Here is an 18,117-nt window from a genome sequence, read left to right on the forward strand (position 1 = left end):
GTTTGAAGAGTTTTCAGTGGCTTTCCATACATTGATAACATACACGAAGAGAATCAGCTGAGTTTTACCATAAAATACTTTGACAGCATTAAGCCAGAGAAAGCAGTTCACATATATTAATTACAAGTATTCCTATAGAACAGGCTTCTTTTGTGCTGTAAATAAATTTATCATATGGCACTGCTATGTGGCCTTAGACAATACAGAACACACAGAGAATGTCAACCGATAGCCATTTAAGATCATGATACCACATAGTATACATTGTACATCAAATCAAGTTTTATATATTTTCTTGGACTCTGCCTTTAAATACTGTACCAGTATCCGGTCTCCTATGGTTAGTGCTATTTAGCTCTGTGAATCTTGGAATCCTTAACATATATTAAAAGCTGGACTGCAGGACACATCTAATTTTGTCACTGCTTGTGTGTATATAATTGTATTATACTACTTCACTGTTATTGCTTAGATGGCCCTTGCAGAGACGGCTTGCAGATTCAACAGGCACATGGATGGGCATGAGAAGCAGAGGGCAGATAGCTGTTCTCCTCTCTTTCTCTTCTCTATTCTGTCTCTCTCTCTCTCAGGCACACATGTGCACAGGCAGACAACAGGAAAAGGAGCAATGACTACAATAGCACTAGAACCAACGGCAGACATGTAGAGCTTTCAGAAGGAGACAAAATAAGAAGCATTTTAGTACAAAATAAGAAATTAAGCTAAGTAACAAGAAAACAAAACAAAACAAACAGACTCTCAAAAATTGTCAGAGAGAATGGTTCGGGAATGAGTGGACAGAGGCCTGGGCAACAAACCAGATGAAATGGAGTGAGAAACGAGTGACCTGGTAAAAGGAAGTCATTACAAAGTCTAACCATGAGGTGATTCATCTATAGACACATATTTGCTTAGGTTGGACCTTCAGGTAAGGAGGTAAACTGGGAGGGGAAGTCCCACATAGGACTGCATAAGCAAGCATGTTTCACTGATTTAAATACACTGCATTGTGAAGGAGCATAACAAAAACATAAAAGAAAATTACTGTATTTTTTCCATTGGGTCAGACACTGCCTTAAGCTCTCTACAAGCATTCTCTGGTTTAGTCCCATCAACATTTATCTATTCTTATTTGATAGATAAGAAACCAGGGGTTAAGTCTCTTGGCCAAGGTCTCAAAGGTAGAAATGAGGTGAGGCTGGGATGGGAACCAGGTCAGACTTCTAAAGCCCATCTTCTCAATCAGCTTGTGGTTTTCTAGGAATACACTTCATTATTCAATCATAACTGTGATGTTTTCGGCATTGCTGAGGAGTGGGGTGTGTTCCCACTCCCAGGGAAAGAGGAGCCAGTAAAGCATCACTTCTCCAACACCCCAAGCCTCAGGTGAGCTTAGTGAAGTGTCAGAATCAGCTACATGTGGTGAAATCAGTATAGCTAAGGGTCCTTCAGAGACCTTTGGTTGAACCCTAACCCTTACCCTTTGTTGAATCTCAAACTCTGGCTTCCCACTAGGAACGCTTTTAAAATAATACTGATGGCCACACTCTGCTTGCAGAGATTCTGATTATTTGGTCTGGGGGGCGGGCCCTACAATCACGATGCTAATGCGCAGTGGGGTTGGGGACCACTGTTCTAAAGGGAACCACGCGTTCATATGTTCCACAAAGCGGAGTTCATCCTAGAGTGTTCTTAGAAAGCACTGATGTTTGGGACCAAAAGGCCTGGCCCTAAGGAGCTCCATCCTAGGAAACTGCAGAAGGAGCAAGTTGGTCACCATGTACCCTGGTCCCTAACCTTCACTAAACTAATATAACAGGCACAGTGGTCAGGAAAATTACTTCCTGACAACAACTTCCAGTCTCAGGAAGAGCAGTAAAAACATAGCCAAAAACCAGGCAACAACAAAAGCAAAACAAAAAACAATACTGCTTTGCAGTTTGGGATACAATACATGGTGCCCTTTGAACAAAATTACATATTCCATGGTATAAAGGCAATCAGACAGAATTGCGAGTCTTGCCCGTGTGACTCACTAGCTATGGGAACCTGGACAAGTTTCCTAAATTCTCTGATCCTGAAGTCCCTTGTTTTCAAAACAAGTAGTTGAGTCATCTATCCAGTTATTCTTTCAACCCCTCCACTAATGCACTTACTGAGTCTCTATTCTGTGCTAAGTCCTGTGCACAGGGGTAACCTTTTCTCAGCCTCTGTAAAAAGGAATGGATAAACAACAAGGTCCTACTGTACAGCACAGAGAACTGTATTCAGTATCCTATGATAAACCATAATGGAAAAAAGTATAAAAAATGTATATACATATATATATATATGTATAACTGAATCACTTTGCTGTACAGCAGAAATTAACACAACACTGTAAATCGACTATACTTCAATAATAATAAAAAAAAAAGTCATGACGATGACTGCCTTGACTATCTGGTCACCAAGTTCAATGATGGGAACAGCTACAAAGTGCCTAGTACAGTCCCTGCTTATTTCCCCCTCCAACTAAGGAGGTAGAGGAAAACTTCAAAACGAAGAGCTCATTATGACTAGGACCAGAGATGGTGGTCCATGAGCGGGTAAGAGGAAGCTGCATCTATGAGGCAGTTACGTAAGATTTATATTTACCAGTATGGTATTAATAGAATTCAGTGCTCGAAATTCAATCCCAATCTTGAAAAAATCTGTGGACCCCAGAGTGATGATAATCAAGATTTATTCAGCACTTATTATGTGCCAAGCACTGTTTTAAGTACTTAAATATATTATCTCAAGTAATTCTTCCAACAACCTGATGACGTAGTCCTCTCATTATGTTCATTATAGTATAAGAAATGGCAGCCTAGCGAGATTAGGTAGCTTGCCCAAGGCCACAGAGTTAACTACTGAAGCTGGAATTGGGGACCAGTCGGTCTGGCCTTAAAGCCCACTTAACTAGTCCTTTAACCTGGCTTTTGACTTTAGAATTCCAAAATTCTTAAAAACATCTGGCCTGGCAGATGTAAGCTTGCATAAACCTTACAACATTCCTAACAGGAATATTAGCATCTGTTTTGGCTAAAGCAAGATTTCTTTTCACTTTAATTTTTACACATGGGCATTTTCATATCCCAACTCTTAATTTTTAATCTATTCTTCTATATTTAAAATTTATTTCATGATTGATCTGTTAACGGAAAAAAAAATCAGTGTTTACTAGTACAGTTAAAACTGCTACTGCAACGTTTATTTTTGACTTATGATTAAAATGTGCTCTAGGGTATCCCTCATGGGAATGTGCATTTCCCTCAGCCTCCACTCAAAGCTGAAAAAAACTTTGTTTGCCATGTTACTTTTAGTTTTATTGATGGGAAATCTCCGAATGTATTTTGGTTATTTAAGAGCAAACCTAACACTGGGTGTTCCCGAAGCTACTGTATTTCAATGCCTAACGATAGCCATAATCTTCTCATTATAATATTAACAAGCACTCCTTATACTTATATATTGCCTTATAATAGTAAATGTGCTTTCTTACCCGACGCTACCAAAAAGAGCAACATGAAAGCTATAATTAACACTACTTCTTTTAGCTTTCTGATATATGAAGAATGAGAGTAACCCTGCAAATTCACATAAAACTTCATCATTTCCATGTTCTCATTTGAACTTTACAAAAACTAAAAGCCAGATAAGACAATTATCCTCTTTTAACAACTGAGTTAGCCTAGGAATAACTCACGTGCGTGACTTGAAAGGTAGATAATAGAGTTGGAATTCAAGCTCAGTTCCTCTGACCCCAAGGCTACTGATCTTTGAGCTGGACCACGTTACCTGCTTGCATGGTGCTGGACCCAGAGATGGGTGATAGTCTCACCTGACACGTCCCAGGGAAGCCAATTAGTCTTACTTGGGTTTTGGATTTTCTACTTAGTGCTGAAATGCCCATAACACATTGTTAGAGGATTTTAAAAGTCCTAAAATGTAAGAGCGTGTGAAAACTTGGAAACCATCCAGTGCAACCTCATTTACAGATGAAAAAGCAAAGGCTCAGGCAGAGGCAGCGCCTAGATTAAGATCCTACAGCAAAAGCCAACAGCAAGTGAGACCTGAATTCAGGCCTTCAGGCTCTCAGTACAGCGTGCTTTCAGCTGCACAAAACTATTTCCCAGTGTGCTGCCTCAGCTGTTAGTTTCTTTCCACTAGCAGGCGCTGTGGCCTGAGCATAAGGTAAAGTTTCACTGTATCAATACATCAAAGTACTGTGTGGGGACTGCAGTCCACAGGATGACTCCTACGTGATTCCAGAACAAGGTTAACGCCATTACCCTCTGAAGCAGCACAATCATTCCATTTCTGTCTGAAACACCTGGTATACTTTGGATTTGTACATCTGTATGCTCTGAAAATGGAAAAAAAGGCAGCAGGATGTGGGGTACTGGGTCCTGCAGAGGCACCTTGGGACCAAAGAAGGCCAGGTTCGGGTTTCTGTTTGACCATAGCTGGTCTGAATCAATTTGGTTTGTACATTTGAGTTACATTCAATATTCACTTGATAGGTTTCCAGTTTTATTTTGTTATTTATTATTATTTTTTTTAAAGACTAAGAACCACTTGAGTGAAATAAGTGGCAGATTTGTGGTTAGAAGAACTGGGTTCTAGTCCTAGAACTACCATATCTGTGACTTTGGGCAAGTAACTAGGTGACTCAAAGTGTTACTGGGAGGAATATATATATACTAAATTATAAGTGACAAGAAAATGTAAGGAATTCCTTCAAAACATATCACTGTAAAATAAATTTTGTTATGAATATTAATACAAATCACATGCACAACAGAGCAGAAAATATTTATGTATCTGGGACTTGCATCCAGAAACCACATTCTAAGGAATTCCTATGCAAAAGCTACAAGATGGAATGCAGTACTGGATGTGAGTGGAGACATTGTGAGGAGCTAAGCTTTTTGGAAATGCTGGCAGTGCCATTTATCTTCGTAGTGGAGTGGGCAGATGGATGCCGTGAATATTTGACACATGATGCTACATCAGAACTCAGAGGGACACCCAGGCGTGAAGTCTTAGACCTCAGGCCATCTTCGCCCTTGCGTGTCTGTAAAATCCTCGTTGCTAAACTGCAGTCGGCATGGATTCCATCTCTGGCACTTGCATAGCAACACTGAGCTCTCTGAGCGCTGAACTGACGTCTTGGGAACAGTTATTAATACATGTATGTATGCACACAGTATGTGAAAATATGCAAGATTGAAAGCGATTAGCGGATTGCTTTTAGGTAATACTTCCCACCGGGACTATGCTCCTGGAAAAATTCCTCTTTCTCAAAAAGCTTGCACAATTGTCTGCTATCACTTACCAAAATGTTTGGGATAAAAATGGTGTCAATTTTAAGGAAACACACTTCTCAATTTTCTTTGTTAACATCTGAATAAAACATGAGAAGGTTCCTACTTTTCCCCTCTCCTCTTTCATTCAGAGAGTAAGTCCCTTCACAACCTGGCTTTAAGTGAGAGAGGAAATAAATAGTCACCCTTCTTTGCCACCTCCGGAATAGCACTATCACTGAGTTTAAAGGTAGAAAAGTTTAAATTCCATTCTAATAAATTCCACTGGTTACCATCATTTCTGAGGTGCAGTGCAATGTTTTATAAAAAGAACAGAGCAAGAAATCACATTTCTACCTTGCAGAAGCTTATGGTCCTGTGAGATCACGGGAGAGCAGCACAAGAAAGGCACAGAAAGTTCTACAGGAAGGATCTGGTTGGGATTGAAAGAACACTTTCTGGACCATACGAGAGTTTGAGAAAAATATGGAACATTTCCTTAATGTAACTGGGCTGGACATATACTTTCTATCTCTTGTTATAAAATGAATACACTGAATCAGCTGTCAAGTGTTTTTCTAAGCACCTTCCCAGTCTTCAATCTTTCATTCTAAGATACATTTTATAAGATGAATATGCAAACTGAAGTTAGATTAAGTTTGCCTGAGTGTAAGGAGAATAAGCTCAATAATAATCTTTGGACAGCTTTTCAAGACCCCAAATTTGTTGAAAAACTACAAAAGTTATGAACTCAAGAAAAAGAAAAAAAAGAAAAACACAAGAACACCAGGCAATAGGCATGTTCTATTTATGTCAGCAGAGTATTTCTGGTGACTCCTCTTGTGCTAATGTAGTTTCCATTTTTAGATTATCATATTTGGTAAACATTTAATTTTTACAGGATGACTAATACCCAAGTGCCTCCTATCTAGTGAGATAAGTAAAGGGCTCTTCCTTACTAAGGCTTATAGGGAGCTCCCAGAAACCAAGTAAATCCACAGAAACTGCACAAAAACAGATAAGCTCAGTAATGGGTTGCTGCATCGGCTTATGTGCTTTTATCTGTAGTTCTGTCTTGGGCAAGAGATACCACACAAGGGGAGTGCAAAGTTGAAGGTCTTTAGCAAAAATGTGGACTGTAAACACAGCCTGGCATTATCAGCATTCTGTTAAGTTCAAAGAAGAGATAGTTACAACAAATATAGCTTGCTTTATTTCTGAAACAAAACTGTGCACATATTTGTGGCCATACTACTAATTAACCTATAGATTGTTCCTTTCATCTATTCAGAGTGTTTTTCTGCCCCTTGTTACAACATGTTGGGGTTACTTTTTCCCATCTGGAATATCCTCAAACTGTTCTCTTAGAGGCACTAGAGAGAAGAATGGTACAAATGATGAAGAGACTAGAGACACTGACTTGTACAGAAAGATTAGAGGAGCTATATATGTACATATAACGAGGCCGAAGGATGACTAAGGAGTGCCACGATGACGGTCTATAAATATTTGAAAGGTGTAGACACCGAGGAATAATTTAGCTTGGTCCAGGTTGTACAATTGGAAGCGATGGTGTATCTTAAAGAAAAGGGAAGATCTCTATTAAAGAAAAATGTTTAAATAAATATAAATGTTTAAGATGTTATCCAGGGCTTCCCTGGTGGCGCAGTGGTTGAGAGTCCGCCTGCCGATGCAGGGGACACGGGTTCGTGCCCCGGTCTGGGAAGATCCCACATGCCGCGGAGCGGCTGGGCCCGTGAGCCATGGCCACTGAGCCTGCGCGTCCGGAGCCTGTGCTCCGCAATGGGAGAGGCCACAACAGTGAGAGGCCCGCATACCGCAAAAAAAAAAAAAAAAAAAAAAAAAAAAAAAAGATGTTATCCATGGGATACAGCAAAACTGAAACAGAAAGGCAGTTTAAAAATATTAGCATAAAAGTCAGAAGACATGGGCTTATGGGTTGGTTTTACCATACATACACAGCTATGTGACCTTAGGTCATTTAACCACCATGGGCCTCAGGTACCTGTTTCATAAAGTGTGAACCAGAATTAGATATTTTTAAAGTGTGCTCCGAAGAACCTTAAGGGTTCTGAGGATTCAGCTATGTCAGATCCTGAGAAAAGAAGAAGACTGGAGGGGAGTGATGATGACCAGAGCCCCTTTATCAGTTTCATCTCTATACCATCAGCTTCCTCAGAATAAGTTTTTAGGAATTTCCTAAGTTAAAGAAGTTTGCACGAGAAACTCTCCAACTTAAAAAGTTGGAGGAAGGTATTAGAGATCAGTTTTAGACCCGTTCTTGTTCAAAAGACTCCTGAGAAGACAGAAGACTCATTAAAATTATGCTTTCACAAAATGTTTACTGAGTACCTACTATGGGCCAACATAGTTGATAAAGCAGTAATGCAGATACGCCCTTGTGGAACGCACATCCCAAATGCAATTTTTAATATAGAATTGCCCTAAATTCTAAAATGAATAGAGGCTTAACTCATGTAATTCCATGTAAGACTGAAAATAATTCAACACTTATTGAGCACTTACTATCAAATCCTTGAGACTCATGATATATAATATAGAAGGTAAACATTCAAATTAAGCAGATATTGAGCATATACTATGTCAGGCACTGTGTGACAAACTAACAATCTTCAGTTTCCATCCCAGTGGCCACTCAGTCGTGTGTCTTTTTGCACAACCAGTGAACACCGCCATGAGCACAGCCTGACTCATGCTCCAACCTGCTACCACAGTCAGCTGGATTTGATCCTAAACCTACTCATACCATTTGAACTTGTTATTGCAATTAAGCTATTTAATGAACTATTATGTAAGTTAGCAAAAAAGTGAAAATGTTTTAATTTTTTAAAATAACATCTAAATACAATGTTTTGGGAAAGTTCCAGAGAGACATTTCACTTAGGGAAAAAAATAAATAAATTATTCAGTAAGGTATGGATAAGCAACTTTAAAATATTAGGAAAAAAAGCTTAAAAATTGTAAAGGATTCTGCACTCACATTATTTCACAAGTGTTTTTAAATTCTTGCTCTCTGACAATTTCCAACCAGGTTGGAAATTTTCGGGGACACATTATGACATTGTGCACAATGACACAACAGACACAAAGCTGACAGCCCTCACTCAAATATGTCTTGTGCATATTTCAAAAAAAAGGTGAAATATGCACTTTATTTATTTATTAAAATAAACTTTATTGAGGTATAATTTACATGTAACAAGTGAACTCATTTTAAGTGTGCATTTTGATAAATTTTAAGAAATTCATCGGCCCTTGTAACTATCACCATAATCAAGTCCTAAAACATTTTGATTACCCTGAAAAGTTCCCTTGTGTCCCATTAGAGTCAGTCCTCTCCCCCAGCTTCAGAAATCCACTGACTGTTCTCTGTCACTATAAATTTGTCTTTTCTATGATTTCATACAAATTGAATTATATAGTACATACTTCTTTTGGCAGGGGAAGAGGTCTGGCTCATTTCGCTCAGCATAAAGTTTGTGAGGTTTTCCCACGTTGTACTTATTGGTAGTTCACTTTTTTATTAATGATGGGTAGCATTCCATTCTAAATATACAGCACAATTTGTTCTTTGACCTGTTGATGGGCATTTGAGTTGTTTCCAGTGTTTGGCCATTGCAAATAAAGCTGTTACGAATTTTTATGTACAAGTCTTTGTATGGAAAAATGTTTTCATTTCCCTTGGGTTAACATACGGGAGGAAAAATGCTGGGTCATATGATAAATATGTGTTTTATTTCTTTAAGACACTACCGAAGTGTTTTCCAAAGTGGTTGTACCATTTTACATCCTCACCAGCAATGTATGAGAGTTCTAGTTGCTCCGTCTACTAGTTAACACTTTGTAATGTCATTCCTTTAAATCTCAGTTATTCTAATCAATTTGTAGAGGTACCTCACAATTTGTACTTCTCTGAAGACTAAAGGTTTGGAACATTTTTAATTTGCTTATTGGTTTTGTATATTTTATTTCAATAAGTGTGTTCAAACATTTTGCCAATTTTTAAATTGAATTGTTTGCCTTCGAGTAGTAAGAGTTCTTTCTATATTTTGGACACAAGTGCTTTGTCAGATACGTATATATTGCACTTATTTTCTCCCAATATATGGTGTGTCATTTCATTAAAAATTTACTGAGGTAACACTAGTTTACAAAATTATGTAAATTTCATGTGTACAACCTTATATTTTTACATCTGTATCCCCTACAGCATGCTCACCACCAAAAATATACTGATGGTCGTAAGAGGGGAGGAGGGTAAAATCAGATGGTATTTGTCTTTCTCTTTCTGACTTATTTCACTCAGCATAATACCCTCTAGGTCCATCCATGCCATTGTAAATGGCAAGCTTTCACTCTTTTTATGGCTGAATAATATTCCATTCTTTTTTATCCATTCATCTGTGGATGCACATAGGTTGCTTCCATATCTTGGCTACTGTAAATAATACTTCAATTAGGGTGTATATTTCTTTTTGAATTAGTGTTTTTGTTTTCTATGGATAAATACCCAGAAGTGGAATCACTGGATTGTACAGTAGTTCTATTTTTAATTTTTTGAGGAAACTCCATAGTTTTTCCCATAAATGGCTGTTCTAATATACGTTCTCACCAACAGTCCTCTAGGGTTCCCTTTTCTCCACATCCTTGCCAACACTTATTATTTCTTGTCTTTTTGATAACAGCCATTCTGAGAGGTATGAGGTGATATCTCTCACTGTGGTTTCGATTTGCATTTCCCTGATGATTAGTGATGCTGAACATACTTTCATGTGCCCATTGGCCATGTGTATTTCTTCTTTGGAAAAAATGTCTATTCATATCCACCGCCCATTTTTCCATCAGACTTTTTTTTGATATTAAATTGTATGAGTTCCTTATACATTTTGGATATTAAGAATATCATTTACAAATATCTTCTCCCATTCAAATTGCTTTTCATTTTGTTGATGGTTTCCTTCACTGTGCAAACATTTTTAATTTGATGCAGTCCCATTTGTTTATTTTTGCTTTTTTTGCCCTTGACTGAGGAAACAGATTCCCCACCCACCCTCCCCGCCCAAATACTGCTAAGACCAATGTCAAAGAGTGCATTATCTATGTTTTTTTCCAAGAGTTTTATGGTTTCATGTCTTATATTTAAGTCTTTAATCCATTTTAAGCTTCTTTTTGTATATGGTATATGAAAGTAGTCTAGTTTCATTCTTTTGCAAGTAGCTGCCCAGTTTCTCCAAAAACATTTCTTGAAGAGACTGTCTTCCCCATTGTTATATTCTTGCCTCCTTTCCATAGATTAATTGACAATGTAAGTGTGGGTTTATTTATGGGCTCTCTTCTGTTCCATTGATCTATGTGTCAGTTTTTGTCCAATATCATTCTGTTTTGATTACCTTTGCTTTGTAGTATAGTTTGAAACGAGGGAGTGTGATAACTCCAGCTTCTTCTTTCTCAAAATTGCTTTGACTATTTGGGGCCTTTTGTGCTTCCATACAAATTTTAAGATATTTTGTTCTAATTCTGTGAAAAATGCCATGGGTATTTTGATAGGGATTGCACTGAATCTGTAGATTGCCTTGGTTATCCTAGGACTTGGGGCACGCTGGGTGACCTTAGCAGATAGGCTAGAGCACCTGAACCATGTTCCTGCAATACTATAAGGTGGAAGGGGAATGCAAAAAATGGCACTCTCTGGCTCCTCTGACACCAGAGAGTTCCAGCAGTTTCCTGACCATTTGGCAGATGCATTGGGGCTAGCATATGGATTTTTTTCCCGTATACTCTAGGTGTCCTTTAAACTGCTCCTTTTTCACTGTGCTTCAGAGTGGGTGAGTCTGTGTGCAGGCCCCTCAGTGATGTCCCTTTCCACTGCAGGTTTCTGCATCGAGGGTGGGGTTCCTGTCAGTACTGTATCTCTATCTGTCCTACCCGTCTCTATGTGGTCCCTCTATCATTTGTTGTGCAGAAGCCACTCAATCAGCTCTCAGTTCTTCTTCAGGAGGAACTGCTCTATATGCAGGTATAGATTTAGTGTGTCTGTGGGAGAAGGTGAGTTCAGGGTCTTCCTACATTGCAATCTTGGACTGGAAATTCATTTCATTTTTAAAATGGGGTTTTTGAAAAGCCAAAGTTTTAAAATTTTTATAAAATACAATTTATTGTGTTTTTTTTTTTTCATTTGGCTTTTTTTCATTTGGCTTGTGGGTTTTTTTTTTTTTATACCTTCTCTAGGAAATCTTTTCTTCCCCAAACATCATAAGGATTTTCTATGTTTTCTTGTAAAAGTCTTATAATTTAGCTTTGACATTTAGGTCTATGACCCAAAACATGTGTAAGACCTTTACAATGAGAACCATAAGACATTGCTGAGAGAAATTAAAGAAGATCTAAATAAAGAGAGAAATATGCCATGTTCATGTATTGGAAGACAAGTTAAGGTGTCATTTCTCCCCAATTTTATTGGCACAAATTGGTAAACTGATTGTAAATTTTACATGGAAATGCAAAGAATGCAAAATAGTCCAAATAATTTTTAAAAAGAACACAGTTGGAGGACTTATGTTATCTGATATCAAGATTTGATCTAAAGGTACAGTAATTAAGACAGGAGTACTGGTACAAGGATAGATATAAAGGTAAAAATATTAAAATTAAATTACGTAATCTTTCTCTCTTTTTCTCAACTGGGATTCCCCAATTCAAAGTGCATTTTGATTAGCTCAGCGGACCCAAATGCATTGAAGAAGGTTCTATTATATTTCTTTTCCATAAAATTTTGCCACGAAATTTCAAGGTTTTTTGTTTAAATAGCATGTTTAGGAAAGCATCACACTTCCTTTACTAATTTCCTCTATAAGGATACTAAAAACTAGTATTTTGATTGTTTTTGATGGTTCATACCAGTGAAACATACTAATGCCTTTTTATTTGTTTTCCTCTCCAGAAGAACATTTGTATGTATTTTATCAAATATATTACTATTGTCCCTCAAATTGTTTTATTTGCTAAAAAAAAAAAAATTGTGTATGGTCATGGAAACTGAGAAGAGGTAGATGATCAGCACAGAGATTTTACATTCTGTCAAGAGATCGAATTAATACCTGGTTTTTGATGTTAAACAAACAGAAGAACAAACAAAACTACACACTTTTTTTTTCTTCCTGGTGTGGGAAGGATGATAATCATTTTGCAACTCACAGATTCAAATTTAAAAGTATTTTATTACGATGAAGCCATTTCTTATGCATCACTATATAGAGATATGAATTTTACAACCTGCTGAGCATATCAAATAAGTTTATATGATCAAAATTTGAAGACAAAAGACTTCTAAATGGTCCTTACCCTATGAATTCAGGCTTATTTTTCATTTCTTACCATTTATTGTGCCTGAAATATTTAAAGGGCCTGAAGTATGAAGCACTTCTTATAAAGGAATATTTTTCACTAATAAGTGAATGTAATTTTTCTAACTCTGTGGAATAAAATATTCATAATGGATTAATGTGAAAGGATAGAGACACAATTAAATGTAATTTCTCCTTATTAAAATTGATGTCAGATATTGGACTTAGATAAGTATGCTTTAATAGAAAATATGAATGTAGCAGAGCATAAAATATGTTACTATATTACTTTTTTCTTCCTAAAATGCAAGAGTACACTCGGAAGTCCGCAGGTAGATCCATTACTCATTGCTATTATTATGAGCAAATTAAGGGTCATAGCCCATTAGGTACCATAGTACCTATTGCAAAAACAACATTTAGTAAACAAATTGGCTTGATGATGCCTGAGTTAACATCTACATTAGCTCTCTACTGACAACCTGGAGGAAATCACCTTCCAGAGTCTGTTAGTGCATATGGAAATACATTTTGGCCCTGGATGGACATAGATAACACGCTTGCAGAGTTCTGTGGGCGTTCAGACTGAGAAGCAAAAGGCAAATTTTTTATTACTTTTTAGTATCAACAAATTCGAGACAATGATGGCCATTGAATGATAATCGTTGATCATTTACCTTTACGAAATGTGAGATACATGTGAGGACCTAAGAAGCAACTTTCAGAGATTGTTATAAAAAGGTACCGTTGTCAGTCAAACTGTTTTATCAAGCAAGAGTAAGGGATTACTCCCAATTCTGGTCTTTAGCAGGAGATAAAGATAGGATGACGGCAACTCAAAGGACTATCAAAAATTCTGGTCTTCAGTAGGCTTATAGATAGATAACACTGTTACATCCACGTCAACCTGGTTTATCAAGAACATTTGTGACCCTGAAGTAACTAACTCCCATCTTCAGTTACAAGGCTCTTCTATCAGATGGGAACAGATTTTCAGGAACTTCTGGATTTATCTTATCACCCCATCCCCAGTTTCCCAGAATTCATCTTCTAAAGAATCATGCAACGACACACCATTTGAAATGAAAAGTCCTCCATTATAGGAATATAGAAAGTTATCCCTATACAACTTCCTAAGAACCAGCATAGATCCTTCAACATTACAGAGAATTACATGTTTCCCTCCTGACTTCTTCTTCCCAATTGCTCCATGTTTTCCAACCTCTATGTCTTTGCTGAAGTTATTCCTACCTTCTTCATGCCCTGCAACCCCTTTTCACCAATCACAAGTATAAATAATTATCCAAAGCCTGTCTCAAATGCTGCCTTCTGACAGAAACGACAAGAAACCAGTCCTTTCCTTCTCTCTTTCTAATAAATACTGCAATATTCCCCTGCTATGAATTGCCTGTTTAAAACTTTGACCCATTTTTCTGTTGGGTCATTCAGGAACCCTTTCTTTATACTCTCAAAGTATCTATAACATCTCCCTTCTTCATATTATTGTAGAAATTTTGGCTCTTTTCAGGCAATCATATTAATTCAGTTTGTGTTACAGGGATTTATATAGTTGACTGGTCCCCACGATAAGATCTTGAGAACCTTTACAGCAAAAACATTTATTTATGTACTCCATGGGATCCCAGCCTATGCCTGATAGAAAGACTTCAAATAAGTATATACAGTGGTAAGCCCCCATTTTTAAGAGAATTTTTTAAACAATCAGGACAGCAAGTCTTTGCAAGAAAGGAGTTTGATATTTAGGCCAGTTAATGTTCTCACGGTGAGAGTTGAAAGGTACATTGCTCCTTGGTTTATAGGAATTATGCCTTGATATTGCCAAATGAAGGAATAAAATGAATATAACTTTCATATCAAAAGTCAAATAGACATAGCACCAGGGATCCAATTAAATGTTCAAAGTTAAGAGTTAGGGGACACCAGAAAACTTGTGTTATCAACAAAGAAACTATTTACGTTTGTGATTAAAAGCAGCCCACATGCTATCAAGTGACTATGTTTGGAAATGGGAATCCCTCGTACCTATATAAAGCACCACAGTAAAATAGAGAGCTTTAAACTCACCACTAGGGTAGACTAAAATTCTCCAGATGGTCTCAGTCTCATTACTATATTTAGAAAGGAGCACTCAGGAGCAAGGTTTCTGAAGTCATATTATCTGCCTTTAAGAGCTGGCTTTGTCACTTACTGGTGTGTGTCCTTGGGCAAGTCACCTAACCTATCTGGACATAAGTTTCCTCCCCTGGTGAAGCACATATAATGTTTTATTATATAATAATATTATTATTCAATATGTTTCAAAAGGTATAATCATACCTACTTAAGCAGAGTTGCTGTGGGAATTACATGTCAATGCATAAAAAGAGCTTTGCAAAGCACCTAGCGCATCTATAAATACCATCTTTACTGTTACTGTTATTGCCAAAGAGTCTGCGGATACCCTGAGTGACTGATCCTCATTTGGAATAACACTGCTGAGAGCTTGTTTGTTATGAAATTTAATTTCCTTATAAACAGATCAAGATGTGGGACTAAGAACAAAAATGCGGTCCCTGACTCTACTGAAATAAAAGCATACAGGTACCAAAAATAATAACAGCAAAAAGTGGGGGAGGTGAGAAGGGGAAGAAAAAGAGAATGTACGTTGGGTAGGAAGGTTACAACAGACAAGATATTTCAATTTATCTCTGGAAGTTTTTTAAAAACAAACAGCAAGGGGCTTCCCTGGTGGCACAGCGGTTGAAAGTCCGCCTGCTGATGCAGGGGACACAGGTTTGTGCCCTGGTCCGGGAAGATCCCACATGCCGCGGAGCGGCTAGGCCCGTGAGCCATGGCTGCTGAGCCTGCACGTCCGGAGCCTGTGCTCCACAACGGGAGAGACCATAACAGTGAGAGGCCCGCATACCACACACACACACAAAAAGTAAAAACAAACAGCAAATGAGAACAGGTTGCCACAAGATGTGGAATAGGCCACATCGTAGAATAAGGTAGGTTGGAGCTAAGAAAGAGGTAAAGTGAAGGCTGAACTGCAGACCATTCTAAACTAAAGGTTTCCTGGACATGATGACTACAATTTCAATCTGAATCGCAGGGTCGGAAAAGGTGGATTTACACTTCCTTAGTCCCATACTTAGAGGGCACTGCCACATCTCCTAAGGCTATTAGACATCTCAAAATCCACAATGGGTATATTCAGCAACAAACCACAGCCAACGCCAGCCAAAAATCACTCTGATGTTGAAGTGGTGTGAGGGTCTAGAACTACCTAAGAGCACAGATATTACTGAATATATGCTTTCCCCATCTCAAAGCTGATGTCAACTGGGAAGGGGACAACTGGCACCAGTAATTTCTTAGTTCTCTTCCAGAAGAGTGAAAAAGGATGATCAGTGGGAAGGAGTTCAGAAATTCATCCACAGGAAATTTAGTCTTACTGTCTGCCAGCGTTGGCAGGCCGATGGGGATACAGGGAAGGGCTCTTGCGTAAAACACTGGCTCATAGAATCTTTGAGCCAAAAGAGACAATCTCAACAAATCTCTGTGGATTCTAGAATCCAGGTCCCCCCACTTCCAATCTAGAACTCTCTTCACTACCTCACTCACAACTTAATTTACTTGTTCTTTCTTACATTCTTATTTTGCTAGTTAGTTCTATTTCTCTTCTTTAAATGTATTTTATGATTACAAAAATAGCACATGTTCATTGTAGTTACTTTGAAAATTAAGGAAAATTATGAAGAAAGTAATAATCATACGATCTGATTAGTGAGAACTAGTTTGTTTACATTTTAATGTGTTTTTTTTTGTTTGTTTTTTTGCGGTATGCGGGCCTCTCACTGCTGTGGCCTCTCCCGTTGCGGAGCACAGGCTCCGGACGCGCAGGCTCAGCGGCCATGGCTCACGGGCCCAGCCGCTCCGCGGCATGTGGGATCCTCCCGGACCGGGGCACGAACCCGTGTCCCCTGCATCGGCAGGCAGACTCTCAACCACTGCGCCACCAGGGAAGCCCTTAACGTGTTTCCTTAAAGAACTTCTACACGTATTTTTAACTTACGTTTGATCACACTAAATACACAGGTTCAAACCATTCCCCCTCCCACAGAAGAGCATTTTTCTAAATATAATAAATTCTTCAAATACAGTATTTTAATATCGCCTCATTTGGGATCTACAATATTTTATAAAACAGGTCCCCTGTTTTGGCCATTTAAACTTTCAATTTCTCATTATAAATTATTCCTCAGTGAACATTTTTGTAAATAGGTTTTGTTCAACTTTCTATTTCCTTGGGATAGATAGATGATATGTGTGTTTATATGTGCATCTCTCTCCCTGTCTGCCTGCCTATCATCTATTCGGATTGAGAAATATGAAACATTTAAAGTTCTTGAAGAATATTGCCAAATAATTTTCCAGAACTACTAGGCTAATTTATACTCCCACCAGCTGCAGATGAGAGTAGTTTTTTTCCCTAAATTTTTGCTAATTTCATATGAAAAACTAGACTTCAGTTGCTTTAATTTTCATTTCATTTTAGTGAGAATAAAATTTAAGTTAATCATCCACTGTACTTATTCTGTTAAGAATTGTTTACAGCCTTTGTGTTTCCCTATTGGGATTTCTCCAACTGTGTAAAAGTTTTCATATCATATATAATAAATGTTTATTATCATATTTATTGCAAATATAATTCCCATTTATTTTTTCTTAATTTTAATCTCTGACATTTATAAATACTTTAAATTTTTTCTCAAATCTATTGCTAATATCTTTTGTTATTGTCCTTATTGCTTTATAAGCATAAAGCATAAAGCACATCCTTTCTCAATACTAGATCAGATCAATTCAGATCTGATTACATTTCACCAGAGGTTATTTTTAAATTGTTGTTAGTTTTTAAACATTGAATTCTTTAATTCATCTGGGATTGAGCAGATAGTATGAGTTAAGGAACTTCTTGTTTTTCCAAAAGCACTATTCTTTGGATAAGCCATAAACCTCATTTTTAAAGTAGTTTAAACTTTCAGGAGAGGTTTGTGACAGGTCCTGTCTACCTCTCCTAATTTCACTCATGCATGCAAGGCTAGCGGGTACCCTAAATCAGAATCCCTCTAACTCTGCTAGAATGGTTAAATGAATCAGTTGGCCTATCCCATGTCCACCTTTGCAAACTGGCCATAGTTGGTTTATAACTCCTTATGTCTGACATATCATTCTGAAAAGATTTGGGGGCATTTCTCTTCCTCTATGACTTTAAAATATATTAGGACATTACATACAATGAAAATTGGATCACAATTAAGGTGATTTAACTTGGTTAATTCATTTAAGCATTTTGCCTTTGTACCTATAATACCTTTATTGTTGATATGCTTAGG

General features: G+C 37.6%; 1 protein-coding gene across 2 annotated transcripts in view; it reads right to left on the reverse strand.

The window, feature by feature from the left end:
- The window catches only part of LPP (LIM domain containing preferred translocation partner in lipoma), a 626,627-nt gene that overhangs the window by 126,843 nt on the left and 481,667 nt on the right, over positions 1-18,117 (reverse strand). The gene's annotated exons all lie outside the window — the stretch shown is intronic.

This window comes from Delphinus delphis, chromosome 4, assembly GCF_949987515.2.
Source record: "Delphinus delphis chromosome 4, mDelDel1.2, whole genome shotgun sequence".
In the NCBI taxonomy this organism is placed as follows: Eukaryota; Metazoa; Chordata; class Mammalia; order Artiodactyla; family Delphinidae; genus Delphinus; species Delphinus delphis.